At 44.5% G+C, this 20,603-nt stretch overlaps 1 long non-coding RNA gene and 2 pseudogenes across 1 annotated transcript; 1 reads left to right on the top strand and 2 right to left on the bottom strand.

Moving 5' to 3' along the window:
• Nucleotides 1-2,918: 2,918 nt before the first annotated feature.
• Nucleotides 2,919-3,624, bottom strand: LOC128780913 (biogenesis of lysosome-related organelles complex 1 subunit 5 pseudogene; annotated as a pseudogene).
• A 3,749-nt stretch (nucleotides 3,625-7,373) lies between these two features.
• On the top strand, nucleotides 7,374-9,372 carry LOC112302982 (mitochondrial import inner membrane translocase subunit Tim29-like; annotated as a pseudogene).
• Nucleotides 9,373-10,263: 891 nt separating this feature from the next.
• Nucleotides 10,264-13,139, bottom strand: LOC139440921 (uncharacterized). Its single transcript, XR_011651229.1, has 3 exons — nucleotides 13,009-13,139; nucleotides 12,233-12,384; nucleotides 10,264-10,681 (listed from the first exon to the last, which is right to left on the bottom strand). It is a non-coding gene; the product is annotated as an uncharacterized lncRNA (long non-coding RNA).
• Nucleotides 13,140-20,603: the final 7,464 nt, after the last annotated feature.

Raw genomic sequence — 20,603 nt, 5'->3', positions numbered from 1 at the left:
GGAACAATGGCTGTGGAAGTTGCCTGCTGTCTCCCCTTGCAGAAGGAGTTAGCTTGTTTGGCCTAGGAAGGCCTTTCAGCTCTAGAGTTATCAGGCCTTACTTTATCTCAATCACAAATATGTACCTGTCAACTCTACTTCACTTTTGCCACTCCCACTTTCCTCCATCCTGGGACCTTCAAGGTCACCTAGGCTGCCGTGGTCTTTGGTCTCCTACTTGGCCACCCCACTTTTACTCTGGTCCTTTCCATTGCTTCTGGTTCCTTCCAGTGAAAACCTTGTCCCGCCAAGCTCTTGCTTCAACATTCAAGGGCTTTGCATGGTGCCTGGGGACACATCCAGGAGTCCCAAAGGTTGCCTGAGGCCCTGCACACTCAGCTCTGCAACCCCACCTCCGCCCTTTTCCGCTCGCCTTCTTCTCATGTGCTAGGCTTGGTGTCTTGATGTTTTTGAAAGTGTCCTTTTCTCTTTCCACCTCAGTGCCATTGAGCGTGCTGTTCCCTCAGCCAGGAAGGTCCTCAGCTCTGCTTATTAAACTTGTGTTCCTCAAGACCCAGCTCAAACATCTCCTGTCTGTGGGGCTCAGCTCCTTGCCCCCTCCACCTGGACCTTGGGCATCCATGGACGGCAGCACTTACTCTGCATAGCAGAGCTTGTTCGCTCAGCCAGCTTGACAACCCGACCCTTGATTCCTTGAGGAAGAGACCTCGTCTTGCTCATGTTTGTACTGTGGTGCCTGACAGAGGGTGTGATACACTCTTGGTCTTCAAGAACCCCTTGTTTGGTAAATGCTAAATGAAAGCAAAAGCAGGGTGCAGCAAACCAGAAGAGACAGAGATAGTTAATATCAAGTAAGTGTGGTCAGGAAAGGCTTTACAAAGTGGCTGGTTTGGAGACAGGGTAGAACTGGGAGAGAAGTTGCTTAGAACAAGGCATTGGACTCGGTCAAGGTGGTACTGATATGACGCTTTAGCACGTAGTCGTGGTGTGGCCGAAGGGAACAGGAGGAGGAGGGGGAGAAGGTAGATGCGTTAATAGTGTACATAGGATATTTAACTCAAGTTGGATGTGAATTCACTCCTGAAGAGATGCAAATTACATGTAGCAGCCTGAACAGAGTTTAAAATAAAGAGATTAAGGACATGTAGAAAATGCAGAAATTAAACAAGAACAACTGAACAATGATAAATACTGAGCATACTGGAAAGGAAAACTTTAGATATAAACTAGGACACACTCCACATTGGACACAGTTGAGGGGAAAATTAGTAAAATAGAAACTAGCGCTGAGGAACTCACAGGGAACGTAAAGCAGAGAGACAAATGCAGCAGCAGTAAGGACGGGAGCAGTTTGAAAAGCTGTTGTGACGTGGATCAGCACTGTGAAATGTTTACTAGGATTTCAGGAAAAGGAGAATGGAGGGCATACAGAGAAGGAATCTTGGAAGAGAGCATGGCTGAAGATTTTCCACAATTAAAGACACATGTTCTTATTTTTTAAATTTATTTTTATCTTTTATTACTTATTTATTTTTTAATTGTTGTTCAAGTACAGTTGTCTCCATTTTCCTGCCGCTACTTTCCCCAGCTCCATCCACCCCCACCTCCCACCCTCAATCCTACCCCGCTTTGGCTTAGAGTGCCAAATAGAACAAGTAAAAGTAGTGTGTATCCCTTTCTGAACGAACCAAAGAGAAGCACAAGACATCAAAAGCAATGAGAGGAAGGCATCCCTGAGTGCTGGAGGAAGCCGGGACAATGTTTGAATTATGTTTCAGCGATCCGTAGTTGCAGCTTGGGTGGGGTAGAGAAAGAGCTTTTCTCATTCCAGCAACAAGTAATGTTGCCCTGTGGATCGCTAACTAATTGGACCTACCCAACTGTTTCTTCATCTCCTTTACGAACTTTAATCACGTTTCAACATGCGGCCACGAATGAAGCTTTGACAGTGAGCCGTGAATTTCCACAAGCAAGCATAGTCACTTGTCCCCACCAGCAGCACTGAGACAGCCGGAGAGCGGGGTATTTTCTTTCTTGTGCCTCTCTTTACCGAAGAAAAAGAACAACTATTTGAAAGATATATCCATACCTCAAATTCATTGGCCATAAATCTCTGGAAATTGTTGCATTTAGTTTTGCTTTGTTTATGGCAAATAAACAATAAATTTAGTTCCTTAGTTAGACTGTTAAATGCAGATTTTTAAACATCACAGTGATGACAGAATTGGCACATGTTTCAACATAATACACCTCCTTATGAGAACAGACATTAAACACTAGAAAGGCTTAACACTTAACATGGGTCACTGGCCGTGTGGGCAAAGACTCCTGGTACAGTCAGAGCCAGAATCTTTGTACGGTTCCAGAGGGACTTCTTGGCAGATTTTGCTGATGACACTTCAAACACTTGAAACATGTATAGACATTATTTGTCTTATCATACAAGGCTCACACACTGCAAAGCAGACACAACAATGAGGTAAATACTATGGTTCTTGGACAGGCTAAAAGTCAGCTATATTTTTGGTAAGCCTTTCCTTCTAAGCATGTTCTAAAAGCTGAAAAGATTAAGTGCCGAAGGCCACAAAACGTAACAAGCATGTCTTGTCATCAGGGAAATGCGTGGCATTGCGCTGCCCTGCACAGTCTGCCTTCCCAACGGACCGCTCACAGACCAGGGTGGCCGCCTTCGCCACGCTGTTGTCCGCTCACCGCTCTTAAACGTGGTCTGTTCCCCGGACAGTTGTTTGGGTCTACAGTACTCATGGAATAACACTACACATCCTACCAGTATCTGCGTTCTAAACCACAATAATAAACTAATTTTAACCCTCTGTAAGAATAATTTAATTATTTTTCTAAGAAGTCTATATTTACAGTTCTTTGATAATCAATAAAAACACCAATTCTGATTAACAAAGAGTAAACATCCCATTTTCCCTCCTACTCCTCCCCATTCAAATGATCACATATAATACACTTAAAACTGGAAAGATGTAGCAGTTTTATTCCACCAAATATTTAATTAAAACTCCAGTAGAATTCTTTGCTTCTGATATGCATGCCATGAATATATTGCTGAGCTAAGCTTTGGTGGGAATAGTTCTTCCGGGGACGTCAATGTTTTCTCATTAGTTTGTCACCGTTGTGGTTCAGGTTCCTAAAAGGTCGAAAGTTTTTCCTTCTCTATCTCAGTACATTACTCTTTAAGCCTCTCCATCGCTTCTCTGTGATCCTCATCCACTCAGGTCGTGTTGGTTTTCACAAAATCTTCGCGCTACACTGTGTGCTGGTTTTCACCGGCTATTAGGTGGTCATTAAGCATCTTGTTTATTCCTGCTCTCTCTGTCAGAGTCTGCGGCCTGAGTCAGTAGCTGCTTGCCATCTCTGGAGAACTCGGTGTACGTTGTCTTGCATTGTTCCTCTACATTTGGGAAAAGTGTGTTCATTTGTTTTGTTCATCATGTCCTTCAAATTTTCAAGAGCTCACATTTCCCCAAGACCATAGTTTTCTTTAAGTTCTTTCACAAAATAATGGGTTTCACTTTCAATAACTGGTCTGTGATCTACCAACCTTGAATGAATTTCTCCATAGGTAGCCTCCCAACCCACAGTGGTCTCCATCCCTCAGCCACTCACCCTAACCCAGACCTATCCAGCACTTTAAGAGCTGAATTTCTCCTCCAAGTTACTTAAAAAAAAAAAAAATAAATATATATATATATATATATATATATATATATTCCTCACTGGAGGACATTTTTTTCATTGCTTTTTTTTTTTTTTAAAGGAAGAGAGAGGAAGGGAGAGAAGAAGGGAGGGAAACACCAATGCGAGAGAGGAGTGATTGGTTGCCTCTCACACCCACCAGGACAGGAATAGTACCCGCCCGGACTGGAGATTGAACCGGAAACCTAGGTATGTGCCCTGACCGGAATGGAACCCTCAAACTTTGCATTATAGGACAACACACCAGTCACCTGGGCCACACTAGCTAGGGGCTCAGTTACTTTTAAATTAAATTTCTGATTTTGAAATAATTGTAGCTTGACATTGCAGTTATAAGAATAGTACAGAGAGATCCTGAATTCCCTTCACCCAGTTTCCCCTGATGGTAACATCTTGCTTGACTATAATACAGTATCACCGAGAACCAAGATGGCGGCGTAGGTAGACACTCTGCGCCTCCTCGCACAACCAGAACTGACGGAGAATCGAACAGCAAGGGGGACCAACACCAAGAAAATAGAAAATAAACATTCATCCAGACTGGTAGGAGGGGCGGAGACGGGCACCGGGGTGGAGAGGACTCGCGTGGCTGTGGCGGGACTGAGACTGGCGGAGTGTGGGACAAATGGCGCAGGCAGTCCGAGCACTAGCAGACCCTGTGGCCCGACATTTGCACAGATAAACCCAGAGGGCCGGACTCAGAGAGGCGGAGAGCGGGGCAGGCAGAGCAGCGGGTAGCACCCCGCGGCACCACATTTGCCCACAGATAAACCGGACGAACGGCGGGGAGAGAAGCAGACCGCGTAACCCAGGGCTCCAGCTCCGGGAAATAAAGCCTCAAACCTCTGATTGAAAACGCCTGTAGGGGTTGGGGCGGCAGCAGGAGAGACTCCCAGCCTCACGGGAGAGGTTGTTGGAGAGACCCACAGGGACCTGGAGTGTGCACAGGCCCACTTGCTCGGGAACCAGCACCATAGTGGCCCATTTTGATTGTGGGTAGCGGAGTGAAGGATTGAAAGCCGGAGGAGAGTGAGGTGGGCGCCATTGCTCCCACTCGGCCCCTCCCCCACGTCCAGTGTCACAGTGCTGTGACCAGCATTACCCCGCCCTGGGGAACACCTAAGGCTCCGCCCCTTTAAGTAACAGACGTGCCAAGACAAACAAACAAACAAAAAAATGGCCCAAATGACAGAACACTTCAAAGCTCCAGAAAAAATACAATTAAGCGACGAAGAGATAGCCAACCTATCGGATGCACAGTTCAAAGCACTGGTTATCAATATGCTCACAGACTTGGTTGAATCTATTCGAAAAACAGATGAAAAAATGAAGCCTATGCTAAGAGAAACAAAGGAAAATGTACAGGGAACCAATAGTGATGAGAAGGAAACTGGGACTCAAATCAATGGTGTGGACCAGAAGGAAGAAACAAACATCCAACCAGAAAAGAATGAAGAAACAAGAACTTGGAAAAATGAGGAGAGGCTTAAGAACCTCCCGGACACCTTGAAACGTTCCAACATCCGAATTATAGGGGTGCCAGAAGGAGAAGAGGAAGAACAAAAAATTGAAAACTTATTTGAACAAATAATGAAGGAGAACTTCCCTGATCTGGCAAAGGAAATAGACTTCCGGGAAGTCCAGGAAGCTCAGAGAGTCCCAAAGAAGCTGGACCCAAGGAGGAACACAACAAGGCACATCATAATTACATTACCCAAGATTAAACGCAAGGACCTACATCCAAGATTACTGTATCCAGCAAAGCTATCACTTAGAATGGAAGGGAAGATAAAGTGCTTCTCAGATAAGGTCAAGTTAAAGAAGTTCATCATCACCAAGCCCTTATTATATGAAATGTTAAAGGGAGTTACCTAAGAAAAAGAAGATCAAAAATAGGAACAGTAAAAATGACAGCAAACTCACAGTTATTAACGGCCATACATAAAACAAAAACGAGAGCAAACTAGGCAAACAACTAGAACATGAGGGTTGTCATTAAGGGAGTGGGAGGGGGAGGGGGGGAAAGGTACAGAGAATAAGTAGCATAGATGATAGGTGGAAAATAGACAGGGGGAGGGTAAACATAGTGTAGGAAATTTAGAAGCCAAAGAACTTATAAGTATGACCTATGGACATGAACTATAGGGGGGGAATGTGGGAGGGAGGGGGCTGGGCAGGATGGAGTGGGAGGGGAAATGGGACAACTGTAATAGCATAATCAATAAATATATTTAAAAGTTAAAAAAAAATACAGTATCACCAAAGGTTACTTTTTGTTTAATAATTAATTTTTGAGATTTATAACTCCTTTATGCTATTTTTGAACAATTGTGCAGTACTAATAGTTGTAATGATGGTGTAATCTAAGTAAGTTTTTAATACTTAGAAATTATGGCTACAGGAAATTAAAATTTCAACTTATATACATTTTTGTCAGAGAAGAATGATCAATTTAAAATCTTCAAGTATACAGAGTCATAATTTCAAGGAGAAAAAAGAATGATAAAAAACTTCTAAAAGTTAAGGAAGAACTTTTTCTTATATTTTAAAAATGGGTGATGGTTGAAATAAATTGATATGTTATTTATTTAGAGTCTATTAGAAACAATTAAAAAGAGTGATGTAAAAGTTTTATTTTAAAATATCAGCATTTACAACACATTGGAAATCCTATGCTTTAAAATGATTTCTATGAAGAATGATATTGACTTAAAACTGAGCGGAGGAGCACACCCGTGTTGGTAGTAGCTTTATTCACAGTAGCTAAAATGCGAGCTACCCCAGTACCCGTTGGTGGGTGAGTAAGTGAATAATCAAAATGTGTTACATCCATACAATAGAATATTTTGCGGCCTTAAAAAGGAAGGGTGTTGGGGGAGGTAGAAGAGGGTGAAGGGGTGAGATAGATGGCGATGGAAGGAGACCTGACTTGGGGTGGTGAACACACAATACAATATACAGATGGTGTATTATAGAATTGTACACAAATATTTTTGAAAGTGAAAAATACAATGAAAAGGAAGCCAATTTTGACATATACTACAACATGGATGAACCGTGAGGACCTTATGCTAGGCGAAATAAACCAGTCACAGACAGACAAGTAGTATGTGCTTCTACTTGTATGAGGTGCAGAGAGCAGCCAAGATCACCGAGGTGGAAACTAGACTGGTGGCTGCCAGGGCCTGGGGTTAGGGGAGTGGGGAGTTAGTGCTTAATGGGCATAGGCTTTCAGCTCTGCAAGATAGGAGTACGGAGAGGGACTGCACAGTCATGTGGCTGTACTTATTACAGCTCAACTGTACACTTAAAAATGGTTTAGATGGTTAGTATGCTACATGCATTTTACCACAATTCAATTTTCTTTAGCAAACGTAGGAGTACATAGTCCTTCATATACTGGGGGATGCACTATGCAAAAGCAATAAGAATTAATCACAACCACCACTGTTTATTTATACATTCCTCTATTGATGGACCTTTAAGCTGCTTCAGTTTTTGTCGCCATAAACAGATGCTACAGAGAATAGCCTTACACATATTCCCTAGAGTCCATGTAGGAGATTTTCTCTAGGGTGTTGACCTGGAAGAGGAACGGCTTAGAAGCAAGTTGACTTAGAGAGCAGTGACTGACTGACTCAGCCATGGTTCTCTTCAAGCCTGTAGCTACTGACTTTGGTCGGCAGCCGGCAGCCAAGAAGCCAGGCTTGTGGGCGAGGTTGGGCGCCTGGTCACGCGCGCTGCTCCGGGACTAGGGTGGCGGCTACCCAGCCCGGCGCTGGCAAGCAGCGGTGTACTTGGGGTTGCCTGGCAGCGTGGTGGCCTGGAAGGAGACGCTGCTCAATGCCTCGGGGACACTCCTGGGGCAGGCGCCCACTACGCGAAAAAGCGACTGCGAAGCGTACGTGTAGCAAGCAGATGCTGTGGCTGCGGGGACGCGGGTACCTGGCCCACTAGAACCTGGGCGTCTGCTCGCTCGTGTACGACACGCTCAGGCCAACCTCTACCAGGCCCGCTGCCCCTGCCTGCAGCCCCGTTGGGCAGAGTTCTAGGACCATATCTTGGACGCGAGCTTCGTGGGCCCGCTGGTGGGTGCTGGGGGCTTGGATGCGCGACTGGGACACCAAGGAGGACGAGTTCCTCCTCCTGCCCGTGCGTTTGCGCGTCGGGCCCCGGCAGCTGCACTCGGAGGACGGTGAGCAGCTCTTCGGTGAGCAGTATCAGCCTGCCGGGCTCTCCGACCACCAGGTGGACCAGGCGCCACGTGGGGAGGGGCAGGTCTTGCAGAAAGAGAAGGACAAGCTGGCCGTGAGCCAGGACAATTCTCTGGCGCGGAGGGCCCAAGATGAAAGCCGGTGAGGCCTGGGTCACGACCCAGCTCTGAGCCCCCGCAGACTCCTGGCAGACGGTTTGCCCGGGACTGTGCATTTGGTGTGAGTGAGCCTCAGATGCGACAGACTGAAATTACATGCAGTGTTCTCACCGGGTTTTCACAAAATTAGGGGGCCTTTCTCCCTCTCACATTGTTCCTTGGTAGCTGAAGCTAATTCAGAGCATTCTCGGTCTGGGAGTTGGGGAGAGCAGCAGCAACAACTGTTATAATGTTTATCGCTGCCGGAGTTAGTGAGAAGCATTACACATAAATAAGGCTTTTTTCATTGGGCCTCTCGGCGCTGACAGAGGCATCATGTCTGTCAGGTGACTCCTAAGTTCTCCAAAACCTATTCAGATTTTTTTTGTTTTATATTTTGAGCTGCAATGTTTATACTCTCATTTTCATGAGTAACATTTTTGTTTTAATTATTTTGAAATAATTATAGTCTCAGAGTAAACTGAAAAAATAATACAGGACACCCTTTGTACGCTTTTCTCCCAGCTTCCCCAAATGGTAACATTTTACATAAGCAGAACCAAACTAGAGAATGGTTATTTGGATTTTATAGGGCAACTTTTTGCAAAACTACTTGCCTTTACCACTTCTGTATTGATAGTGATGTTAAAGTGAGTTGGAAGGGTAAAACATTTCCTGATGTAGAAATCTATATGGAATCATAGACTCTGGTTATGTTATACTTTAGTAACCTTTAAAACAGAATCCTATGGGGAGAAATATGTTAGTGTGCATAGTTGCTGCTTACCTAGGTTATAGCAATCATACCTTAAAAACTAAACTTACAGGAATGAGATTAACTCTCTCTCCTAGGTGGCCTTTGGCCAGTTGATAAAACCAGGAGATAAAAAAGCCAAAACAACAACAACAAAACCCTGTTGCTACTAAGTTTCCATTTACCCTCATGGTTTGTAACTTTTGGTTTTGTCAGTCTTTTCGGTTCTGCCACCCTGATAGGTGTGAGTTGGTAGCTGGTTGTTGTTTAGACTTGCATCTCCCCAACTGAGGGTGAGAGCGAGCACCTTGCCACAGGCTGGCCACCCAGCCTGCCTCTCCCGCGAAGTGCCTGTTTGCATTCTTTGCCCGCTGCTGTGCAGGGCTGGGCGTCAATGATGTAACTTCCATACACCAGGCTGTCTCTGCTTTCCAGAACTCACATCACTTAAAAGACAAATTTTATTGGTGCTTAGAGAGCCTGATTTCTTTCCAGCAATTGTGTACTACTAATTTCTTTTTCTTTCCTCACCTGGCAATAAGTGTTTTAATTTTTGTTTTATTTCTATAATGACAAATAATTTTCAAGTTTGTTTCCTTTTCTTAAAATACAAAGCTAAATCATGAACAGGTACAGACAAAGAAGACATTTTGTCTCACATTAGCAAGGTCCACCTGATTGTCCTCCAATTCGAGGACCACTGAGCAGCTAAGTGTGGGGTGGGGGAAAGACTTTCTTAGGTAGCACATCCTGAGGCTGGGGTGTGGGGTGGGGGCTGGGGAGCATCAAGACAGCTTGAGGACAGGCCCTCACATCTGTCTCCATTCACATTTACCTGGGACCAGGGCTGCTGGGAGGCCCCAGGACAGGGTTTGGGCCCTCCAGGGCCCCAGAGCTCTGGAGCCTCTATCCCCTGGACTGCAGGTCAACAGAGAGTGAGAATCTGTCCCCCTTCCCACTTCAGGAGGGAGGAAGCTACCTACTCCTCCTACCTTCACAGCCCAGGTGGAAGACTTTGGGTTAGCTTAGATCCCTGGTTGCTGGGCCTGCCGCTCCCTGGGCTGGGTGGGGCCTGTAGGCTCGCCCTTCATTTCATGGCTGCACACCCTGCCTTTCACAGGAAAGACGCCAGGTGGCCTGACAAAGCCTGACTGGAACTTTGAACCCAGCGGAATCAGGTTGAGATGGGGTGGGGGCTTGGGACGATCAGATAAGTAATTTCTGGTCCCACTACAAAACTTTATTTTTGACTAAAATAGAATACCATCTCAAATCTACTAGAAAAACAAACAAAAAAAAAACCAAAAGAAGAAAAAAGAGAAATGCAGCTACTTCACTCACTGTAAGATCTATTAATATATGCATGTAAGTTGTTTCCTGTTCTTCTTTTTAAAGAGTTTATTATTTAAAAAATAAATTCATTGTTCATATTTTTATAAAGAATTACCCCAGTTTCAGAAAGCCCTTCCCCAGCGGGGCTAGCTAAACAATGCTTTTCCTGGTCTACATCTACTCTAATTACCCGACACTTGGAAGTCCCCAGAAAAGCCGCAGCCTGTGCAAGAGTAGGCTAGGTCTGTCCCATACCTCCTGGCCACGAGGTCTGTAAGCTTTCAAGAAAGCAGAAGGGAAGACTAACTTACTATGAAGCCTTTAAAAACAATATTCGTACACTTCCATGTGTGCCTTTTGAGATCTCAGGAGAACAAGAGCTTGGGGACATCCGGCCCAGGCCATAGGGCGGTGGTGTCTTCCCGGTGTGCACCGCTAATTTCAACAACCAAACGAGCCTTCAGCTCTTCTGTTTGTTAGCCTTCCTGAGTCCTGCTGTATTCGCAGTTAAGGCTCTGGAAAAAACATCAAGAGGCAAAATAAAATAGACCTGTCATTTCTTTCATCTTTGTGTGTGTGTATGTGTGTGTGTGTGTGTGTGTGTGTGTGTGTGTGAGAGAGAGAGAGAGAGAGAGAGAGAGAGAGAGAGAGAGAGATGGTCTTGAAACAGTTTACCCCCAATTGAAACTTTAAAAAGTTAGTGGAAAATTTTATTTTTACACAAAACATTTCGTTTTGTAGTGGGTGCTGGCTGAGGATCCATAAAGTAACTTTAATCAACCATAAGGTTTTTCACTCTCATCTTTTATAAACTGTGACCTGGTGGGTAGGAAGCATTCCACCACCACCCCCCCCCCCCCCCGCCCCGGCCCCCACGTGCAACTTTCCGAGGGGATCTGAGCAGTTCTGTTCCCGTGCCCGTGGGGTAAGCTGTGGAAGGTGGAGGAGCCGCAATGGAAACGTTGCAAGAGGGGAGAGCAATTGTTTCCACTAGCTAACCACCAGAGCCGAGGGCGGCTGACAAGGCTGCAGCCCCTTCTGTAGCACAGTGACCCACTTAGAGGAGTTTTCACCTCTGGGAAGAGAAGGAGGGGAGGTGTGACCCTGGAGGAGGCAGGAAAGGAGGAGCTTGGGAAGAAAAGAAAGAAGATGGAGAAGCCAAGGTGTTTCCTCCTCAGCTAGCCCTCCAGCTCCTCCTCCTTCTTTTCTTTGGGTGGGGATTAAAGAATTTCCCAGGATGACTTTCCCTCATTCCGTTTAGCAAAGGAGAGAAATGAACTTCTTCCTCCATAGCTCAGACACTGAGGTACACTGTCCATCTGAAATGTTCCTACATGTGTCCAGAGGCACAACCACGAAATAGGGTCTCCCCTATCCCCATCCATACCCCCCACACCCCTATCCTGGAGGCTGTGCAGCAAGTAGGAGCTACAGGGGGCTGGGGTGCCTGGTGGGTTTTGCAGCTGGTGTCCTACTTCATGGCCTTCTGATTCCAGTTCTGCAGGTGCCAATGCGGAAGGACACCTCAGCAGTGGGGGCAGAAAAGGGAACACGTGATACCACCCACATGGTGGTTCCAGGATGTGGTGGGTACAGCTAGGACCCGCACAAAAGGAGCCCAGCCCAGGATGACTCCTTCGGCGACTAAGGTGGGGTGGGGAGGGTGAGCAGGGCGACTAGGGGCCGCTGTGCCTCAACTCAGTCTTAAAGGAGGCAAAGAAGCAGGCGTGGTGAAGTGGTGGGAGCCAGGCTGCAGTCAGGCGCTGTTGCAAAGGCGCAATGGCCAGAAGCTGCTTAGTGCGTTTGGGGAAACGGCGTCCATTAGGCCGGTTAATGCCGGTGCAGTGGTGGGGACCGGTTCACAGCGGCTCGTGGAAGGAGCTTGCAGTCCCTCCCCTGCTCAGTTGCTCATTCTGTACAATTTTCCCGGCCAGCCTTGGCAGAGGTCTACACTATCCACCCTGGTTGATCCAAGGCCTGGATCCTTCCCACCAGGTCTCCCTGGAAGTTATTTTTCTGTGCACAGCAAGCCCGATCATTGGCAGCCAGCACATTTCCTCTCTTACCCCAGAAAGCAGTGGCTCAGTCCTGGCCTTACGCAGCTTCACCGGCGAGGGCACAGAACTCTGCGTGCAGCACCGAGGCAGAATCTGGGGTCCCATAGTGGGGTGGTCAGGGCCTTGCGTTGAGGGGAAAGGGCAAGAACGCCTGAGGACTCCTGGGAGAGAGAGGAGAAAGGAGGGATCCAGAGTCGGGACTTGGAAGTGAACTCAGAGAAGTTCTGATCCAACACACTTATTTTATGGAGGAAGGAAAACGGACGCCCAGGGAGGCGGAGCGTTTTACGAGCGTCTGGAGAGGCGCTGACAGGCAGAGCTGGGACCAGACGCCCGACGCTGCCCGCCTCGCCCTCCGCGCCCCCTGCCCGCGCGCCGGCCCGGAGTAGAGAGCGCGCGGTCCTGCCCAGCAGGCGGCGACCTCGCTCCATTCGGGCGCGATCGGGCCGCGCGGGGTCGCCCGCAATCCTGCGGGCGGGCACGTTCCCTCCCAGCCCCGGGCCGCCGTGCTCGCGTCCCCGCCTAGTCGGCTCTGCCCGGCCGCGGCCCGGCCCGGGCGCTCCGCGGGCCCCGACGCCGGGTTACCTGTCCTCTTCCCGGCCCCGAGGAGCCCTGCTTTTCTGTGGCGACCGAGCTTCGCGTTGGGGGCCCGGGGTGGGATTGAGAGCGCGATTTGCATTTTCAAAGGGATCGCGCGACTTGAATTACAAAATGGAATTTCGGGCGGGAGGATCGGGCGGGAGGACGTTTGGGCGGCCTGCTAACCTCCCCCGACCCCTCGGTACCTACGAGTCCGGGCTCGGGCACCGTGCGAGGCCCGTCCGTGGGGTCAGCTAGAACGTCAACGCCGTGACGGTGAACGGGAGTCCCCAGCTCTAGAACCCCCCGTCTTTGGGTCAGGCTGGGCGACCTCCCAACTCTCCTTCCCTCAGGGGACCGACGGGAGACCCGGGGGCACCGGACTCCAGATCCGTTTCCGGGACGCTGAGCCCCGCCCGGGGCTGACCTGGTCGCCGTCTGCGGCCCTGGCGGGGCCCGCTCAGTCCAGGCGGGGATCCCGGCGCTCCATCGTCTCCGGCACCTGTAGTCCCGAGAGGGGGGGTCCCTGGGCCCCGGGGCCGGGAAGGAGGAGGGGAGCATCGGCGGGAAGCGGACGGCGTGCGGATGCTCGGGAGGTCGTGGGGGCAGGTGCCGTGTCCGGCCCCTGGTCTCCTGCGCAGGACGCGGAGGTTGCTGTGAAGACGGAGGTCCAGGCAGCGGGTCCAGGGTCGGGGGCGTTGGGCCGCGCAGGCGGGCAGGGGGAACGCCTCGGGGCACCAAGGGCAGAGCTTACGGAGCCAGGGCCTTTCTGAAGTTCCTTCGGTCTAGTCTCAGATTTCACCCCGCTCTTGTGCGGGCCCTGGTGGTGCTTGGAATTCAAGCCCTTTGGTCAAAACGTGTCCTGCTGCCTGCCACTAACAAGTCATTGTGCCGGCCTTTTTCTTCTGGCGATGTGAACCATAGAGTTTGGTTGTTCACAGGAGTTCTGAGCTGATTAGACACAGCAGTGGGGGTGGAGGTGCAGCGGGTGCCTGGCCCCTGCACTGAATTTGTGATTTTAGCAAATCCCTAAATCCCTCTTTGCCTCAGATGTGTACAATCCATATTTAACCTAAACGTGTTTGCCTTCTTTTTTAGGTTAGAAATATTTTGGAAAATAGAAAATGGAAAAAAAATCGCTCATAGTGCCAGTATGGAACTATGGTCACTCTTAATTAACATCTTGGTGTATTTATTTTGTATTTTTTGTTCCAATTCTGTAACTATGTATTTAAAATGTTTTCATTATTGTCATCATATTTTCTATTCATGTTTGCAGCATGCTTTTGAAAATTCTTACATCATACACATTTATATGTAACATGTTCTTCATGAGTCTCACATGGCTTCTGTGTAATATTTTGTTCATATTTTTCCCATTTAGTCCCCAATTAGTAAGACATTTAGGTCATGTGGACTTTTTCAATATGATACAGTGATTTCTAAATAGAATGTAATTTCAATTTTTTATTTCTTATTGACCCTAAGAGTTCTTAAGAGACGTTAGTTAGTGTTTTCAGTGGATATATTTTCCCCATTTGCTTTTGATCACATTGGCCTGTGTTCTGAGAATATGAGCTGTGTTTATGCTTTTTGGAATGTATTGAACTTTTGGTTGATGGTTAATTTTGAATATAACTTTTAGGATAGTTTTGAATGAATAAATGAATAATAAAATTCTATATATTAGATCACACTTAGTAAAATATATTATCCATACTTGCCATATTCTTTATTTTTATTCACTCAATCTGTTAATTTCTAAAAGAACTATAAGTTTTCAGAATGTTTCTGGATTTACCATTTTCATTATTATTATTATTTCTATCACTGTTATATTTTGAACAGTTTATGTTTTACATATTTTATTTATTAAAATTTTTTCAACTTTAGTGAGATATAATTGATATATAACATTGTACAAGTTTAAGAGGTGTACATGATGATTTCATACACATACATATATTTTGCAAGATGGTTACCAGTGAGGTTAGTTAACGTACGCATCACCTACACAAAATACACACAAAAATGTATTTTTTGAGAATATTTAAGATCGTCTCTCAGCAACTTTCAAACATACAATACAGTCTTGTTAATTATGCTGTACATTACATTCCCAGAACTTACACTCATCTACAACTGGAAGTGTGTGGAAGTTTGTGTCCTCTGACCATTTTATTTCCATATTTTAAAGTGATATCATGAAGTGTAAAAACCACATGTCTGTTAGGATGATAAACAAATAAACATACGGTCATAAGTGTCTTTTTATGTATTTTTAATATTTTGTTGGACTGGGTTTTCAGAAGGAAATGGCTTTGCAAGCCAAACTGGCCTCTGATGGGTCTGGCTGCGCACACCGTGGCCGCCGCAGGAGCGTGCTTGCTGCGCTGAGCCTGGTCAGCTAAAATTGGGGGGGCGGAGGTAAAGGAAAACAAGATAGTGTTATTTTAAGAGAGGTAAGAAACAGAGATGCTTAAAAAAAAATTCCTGGATGTGTATTGAAGTTGAGTTTTTTTCCCTGTAGGTCTGATAATCCGTTGAATTTTCTTTTTTACATGTGGATTTTCTCTTCTTGTCCTTTTGTGCTTCTGTTTTCTAACTTTTAACTTGAGGTTAATCTCTTCCAGTTCTTACATTCTAGGAATTATGTTTATGTTTATTCTACCATAAAACATGTTATTGAAAAAGAAAAAAAATTAGCCTATTAAAGCGGATACTTCAAATTTGCCTTGACTGCCTTTCTCCCCATTGCCCCTGGGCCTGAGCAGAGCTTGCGGTACAGCACACAGAGCAGGCAGGGGCTCTGTGGGCCCTAACGGTTCTAAAATTGGGGGGGGTTCTTCAGCTCTTTCAGAGTGATGAGGATTTAGGGTGATGGGGCTGAAATATGGGGGAAAGGGATGCCCAGTGAGATTACATGATTTTCTTGTCAGATAAAGGGAGTGCGGTGCGTCAGGAGGAGAGAGCAAGGCCTGGCATGCAGGGAGTCTGTGCTTTTTGCAGGGCAAAGAAAGAGGGGAAATGGCTCAGCTTGTCACACACACGTGGCCCCATTCATTTCCAGTATTTCTTCAGTTTCCTTTTAATGCCCATGGGGTCAGTGGAAATGACCCTTCTTTTATTTCTGATACTAGTCATTTGGGTCTCCGCTCTTTTGCTCTTGGTTATCCTGGCTAGAAATTTATGAACTTCGTTGATATTTTTCTAAGAATCAGCTTTTAGTTTCATTGATTTTCTCTGTTGTTTCCCTGTTTTCAATTTCATTTATTTATTTTTCTAATTCTTATTCCCCCCCCCCCCCCGCCCCGGCCCCCACTTGCTTTAGGCTCATGCTGCTCTTCTTTCTCTTCTTTCCTAAGGTGGAAGCTTAGATTATTGTCTTTACCTATTCCTTCTTTTTTAATATATTTGTCTCATGCCCACTTTGTTGGGCATGAATTTCCCTTTAAACACTGCTTTTGTTGCATCCTACAAATTTTGGAAAGTTGTGTTTTCATTTTCATTTAGTTCAAAACATTTAAACATTTTTCTTGAGATTTACCTTTTGACCCGTGTGTTATTTAGAAGTATGTTGTTTAATCTCCAACTATTTGGGGGGTTTCCAGATATTTTTCTGTTACTGACTTCTAGTTTAATTCTACTGTAGTCTGAGAACATGCCTTGTGTGATTTATGTTCTTTTAAAGTTGCTAAGGTGTGTGTGATGGCCCAGCGTGTGGTCTGTTTTGGCGAATGGTCCAGGTGAGCTTGGGAAGCACGTGGGTGCTGCCATTGGATGGAGTTCTATAGGAGTCAATTAAGTCAAGTTGGTTGGTGGTGCTGTTCTGATCAATTAACGCAGTACTGATTTTCTGTCTGGTGGATCTATCAATTAGTTAGAGTAGATGTCGAAATACCCAGCTGTAGTAGAGGATGTGTCTATTTCTCCTTGCAGTCCTGTTGGGTTTTGTCTCACCTATTTTGATGCTCTGTTAGGTGCATCCACAGAGGATGCAACCACAGTCCTCTGTTAAGGACTGTTCATGTTTCTTGGAGAATTGTCTCCTTTAACATTATGTAATGCCCCTATTTAATACTGATAGTTTTGCCTGTTCTGATGTTCTCCCTGTCTACAGTGAATATAACAACTCCAGCTTTTGATTACTACTAACATGATATGGCTTTCTTCAGCTCTTAATAACCCATTTGAGTCTTTACATTCAAAATAAATTCCTTCTAGACAACATATGATTGGGTCTTTTTTAATAATCTGACAATTTCTGTCTTTTGGTTGGTATCTTTAGACCATTCACACTTAAAGTGATTATTGAAGAGGCGGAAAAAAACATTTGACGGAATCCAAAATCTACTTATGATGAAAACTCTCAACAAAGTGGATATAGAGGTAATGTACTTCAACAAAATAAAAATCATAAATGACAAGCCCACAGCTAACATCCTACTCAATGACAAAAACTGAAAGCTTTTCCTTTAAGATTAGGAACAAACAGGAATGCCCACTTTGGCCATTGTGAGTTAACATAGTATTGGAAGTCCTGGCCACAGAAATTAGACAAGAAAAAGAAATAAAAGGCATCCAAATTAGAAAGGGAGAAGTAACACTGTGACTTTTTGCAGATGGCATGATTCATACCATATATAGAAAACTTAAAGACTCCACCAAAAAACTTAGAACTAATAAATGAATTCAGTGAAGTTGCAGGATACAAAATCAATATACAGAAAATTATGATGTTTCTATGTATAAATAATAAACAATGAAAAAGAGAAAGCAAGACAACAGTCCCATTTACAAGTGCATCATAAAGAATAAAATACCTAGGAGGAGAAAAACCTGGCACTGAAAACTGTAAGATACTGTTGAAAGAAATTGAAGAAAACACAGATAAATGGAAAGATATTTCATGTTTATGAATTGGAAGACCTAATCTTTTCCAAAAATTCATACTACCCAAAACAATCTACAAACTCAATGCAATTCTTATCAAAATTTCATTGGCATTTTTATTGCAGAACTAGAACAGATAATTCTAAAGTTTGTATGGAATAACAAAAGACCCCAAGTATCCATAGTGACCTTGAGACAGAAGAACAAAGCTGGAGTATAGTATAGTTTGAAATCATGCTCCCTGATTTCAAACTATATTACAAACCCATAGTAATCAAAACAGTGTGGCATGGGGCCCCAAATACCCACATATATATAAACAATGAATTTATGACAAAAAAGCCAAGAACATACAATGGGGACAAACAGTCTCTTCAATAAGTAGTGTTGGGAAAACTGGGCAGCAATATGCCAAAGAATGAAACTAGACCACTATCTTACACCTTCCACAAAAATAAACTCAAAATAGATAAAAGACTTGAATGTAAGACCTGAAACCATAAAATTCCTAGAAGAAAACAGGCAATAGCTCCTTGACATTGGTCTTACTAATTTTTGGGGGGTATAATTACAAAGGAAAGGGAAACAAAATCAAAAAAAAAAAAAAAGCAAATGGAACTACATCAAACTAAAAAGCATCTGCACAATGAAGGAAACCATCAGTCAAGACCACAATGAGACACTGCCTCACACCTGTTAGAATGGCTATTATCAAAAAGATAAATAACAAGTGTTGGAGAAAATGTGGAGAAAGGGGAACCCTTGTATACTATTGGAGGGAACGTAAACTGTTGCAGCCACTATAGAAAAGAGTATGGAGATTCATTGAAAAATCAAGACTAGACCCACCACATGACCCAGCCATTCTACTTCTATATCTGAACAAATCCAAAACACTAATGTGAAAATATATATTCACCTGTGTGTTTATTGCAGCATTATTTACAATAGCCAAGGTATGGAAACAGTCTAGTTGTCCACTGATGGATTAATGGATCAAAAAGTGGTACATATATACAATGAAATACTACTCAGTCATAAAAAGAAGGAAATTTTGAGGGGATGGAGGGTTGCAGGGCTGGGAGAAAAAGGTGATGGGATTAAGAAAAACAACAAACAACCAAACAAAAAACCTCATAAACACAGCCAACGGTATGGTGATGAGCAGAGGGAATGCAGGGCATGGGGAGGTAGAAGAGGGTGCAGAGGAATAAATGGTGACGGAAGGAGACTTACCTTGGCGTGGTGAACACACAAAACAATGTAGAGATGACGTATTGTAGAACCTGAGATCTATGTAATTTTATTAACCAGTCACCGCAATAAACTGAATAAAAAAGTTTTAAAAGGGGCTTATTGTCAAAAAGCCACAGATTGTGTGAGCCAATCAATGTGAAATGTCCAGAATAAGCAAATCCACAGAGACAGAAGGTAGAATAGCGGTTTGCAGGGGCTGAAGGAGGAAGGAATGAGGAGTGATTGCTCATGGGCCTGGGATTTCTTTTTGATTTCTTTTCTCTAGATGATAAAATGTTCTAGAATTAGATAGTGGTGATGGACACACAGTTCCACGGATATACTAAAAACCACTCAGTCGCACACTTTAACAGGGCGAGCTTCATGTTACATGTGAGTTACATCTCAATAAGGCTGATAGTTTCTTTCTTTTTTTTTTAAAGAGGGAAATTGCCCTGACTGGTGGGGCTCAGTTGAGCGTCAGCCTGACAAGCGAAAGGCTGGCTGTTTGATATCTGGTCAGGGCACGTGCCTGGGCTGTGGGTTCGGTCCCCTGTCAGGGAGTGTACGAGATACAACCAATTGATGGTTCTCTCTCACACTGATGTTTATCTCCCTTTCTTTCTCTCTCCCTTCCCCTTTCTCTAAAAATACGAATCAATAATTAAAATTAAGAAAACAAGGAAATCTTGCCATTTGTGATAACATGGATGGACCTTGGGGGCACTGTGCTATGTGAAATTAGTCAGATGGAGAAAGAAAAACACCTAATGATTTCATTTATATGTGAAATCTAAAAAAAAAAAAAAAAGGACTGAACAACAACAAAAGCAAACTCATAGGTGCAGAGAATAGACTGGAGGTTACCAGAAGGGAAGGGGGGAAGGGGAGGGCACAATGGGTGAAGAGGACTAACAGCATGGTGATGGATGGTAACTAGACTTGCAATAGTTAACACCATGTAGTGTATACAAACACCAAATTATAATATCATACACCTGAAAAATATGTAACCTTATATACCAATTTTACCATAAAAAATAAGATATTAGAAAAAGAAAACTATTTTTGATGTTGTTGGATTAATATCTATCAGGCTTGTAATTGTTTTCTATTTGCTGCACTTGTCATGTGCTTATTTCTTTTTTTCTCCTGCTCCATCTATAGAGATAATTATTTATCAGTGTTTTTCCAGTACTTGCCTGAGCAAGTATGGAACATTATGTGTAGCTCTATGCAGGAAAATATACTTCCTCACACCTGTACACGACGAGGCAGGTGCAGAAGTGTTTGTGCCTATGAAGTGAGTTCGGGGAGCAGATCCAGCGTTCATCAGCGGGCAGTGGGAATGGAATCAGGACTCACTGACCTGAAGCAGTACCGTGCAGCAGTTAAAAGTAAGCCAATACATCCACACGTCCTGGAACAAGACAAACCCTAACATACACTGTTGAGTGAAGAATAAGGTGTAGAATAATATATACATCGTGGTTCTTTTACATAAAAATTGTGTGTGTCTGTGTGTAAATGCACAGAAACAGCTCTGGTATACAAACCGACATGATGATGGTGGACTTGGGAAAGCAAAGGAACTACTAGTTACATTTTTACTTCTGACAAAATTGCATTCAGATTATTATTCAGCTTTTTAAAAATGAAAGAAGCTTCAAAG

The sequence above is a fragment of the Desmodus rotundus genome, chromosome 5, assembly GCF_022682495.2.
Source record: "Desmodus rotundus isolate HL8 chromosome 5, HLdesRot8A.1, whole genome shotgun sequence".
NCBI lineage: Eukaryota > Metazoa > Chordata > Mammalia > Chiroptera > Phyllostomidae > Desmodus > Desmodus rotundus.
This window is presented reverse-complemented; position numbering and strand designations above follow the sequence as displayed.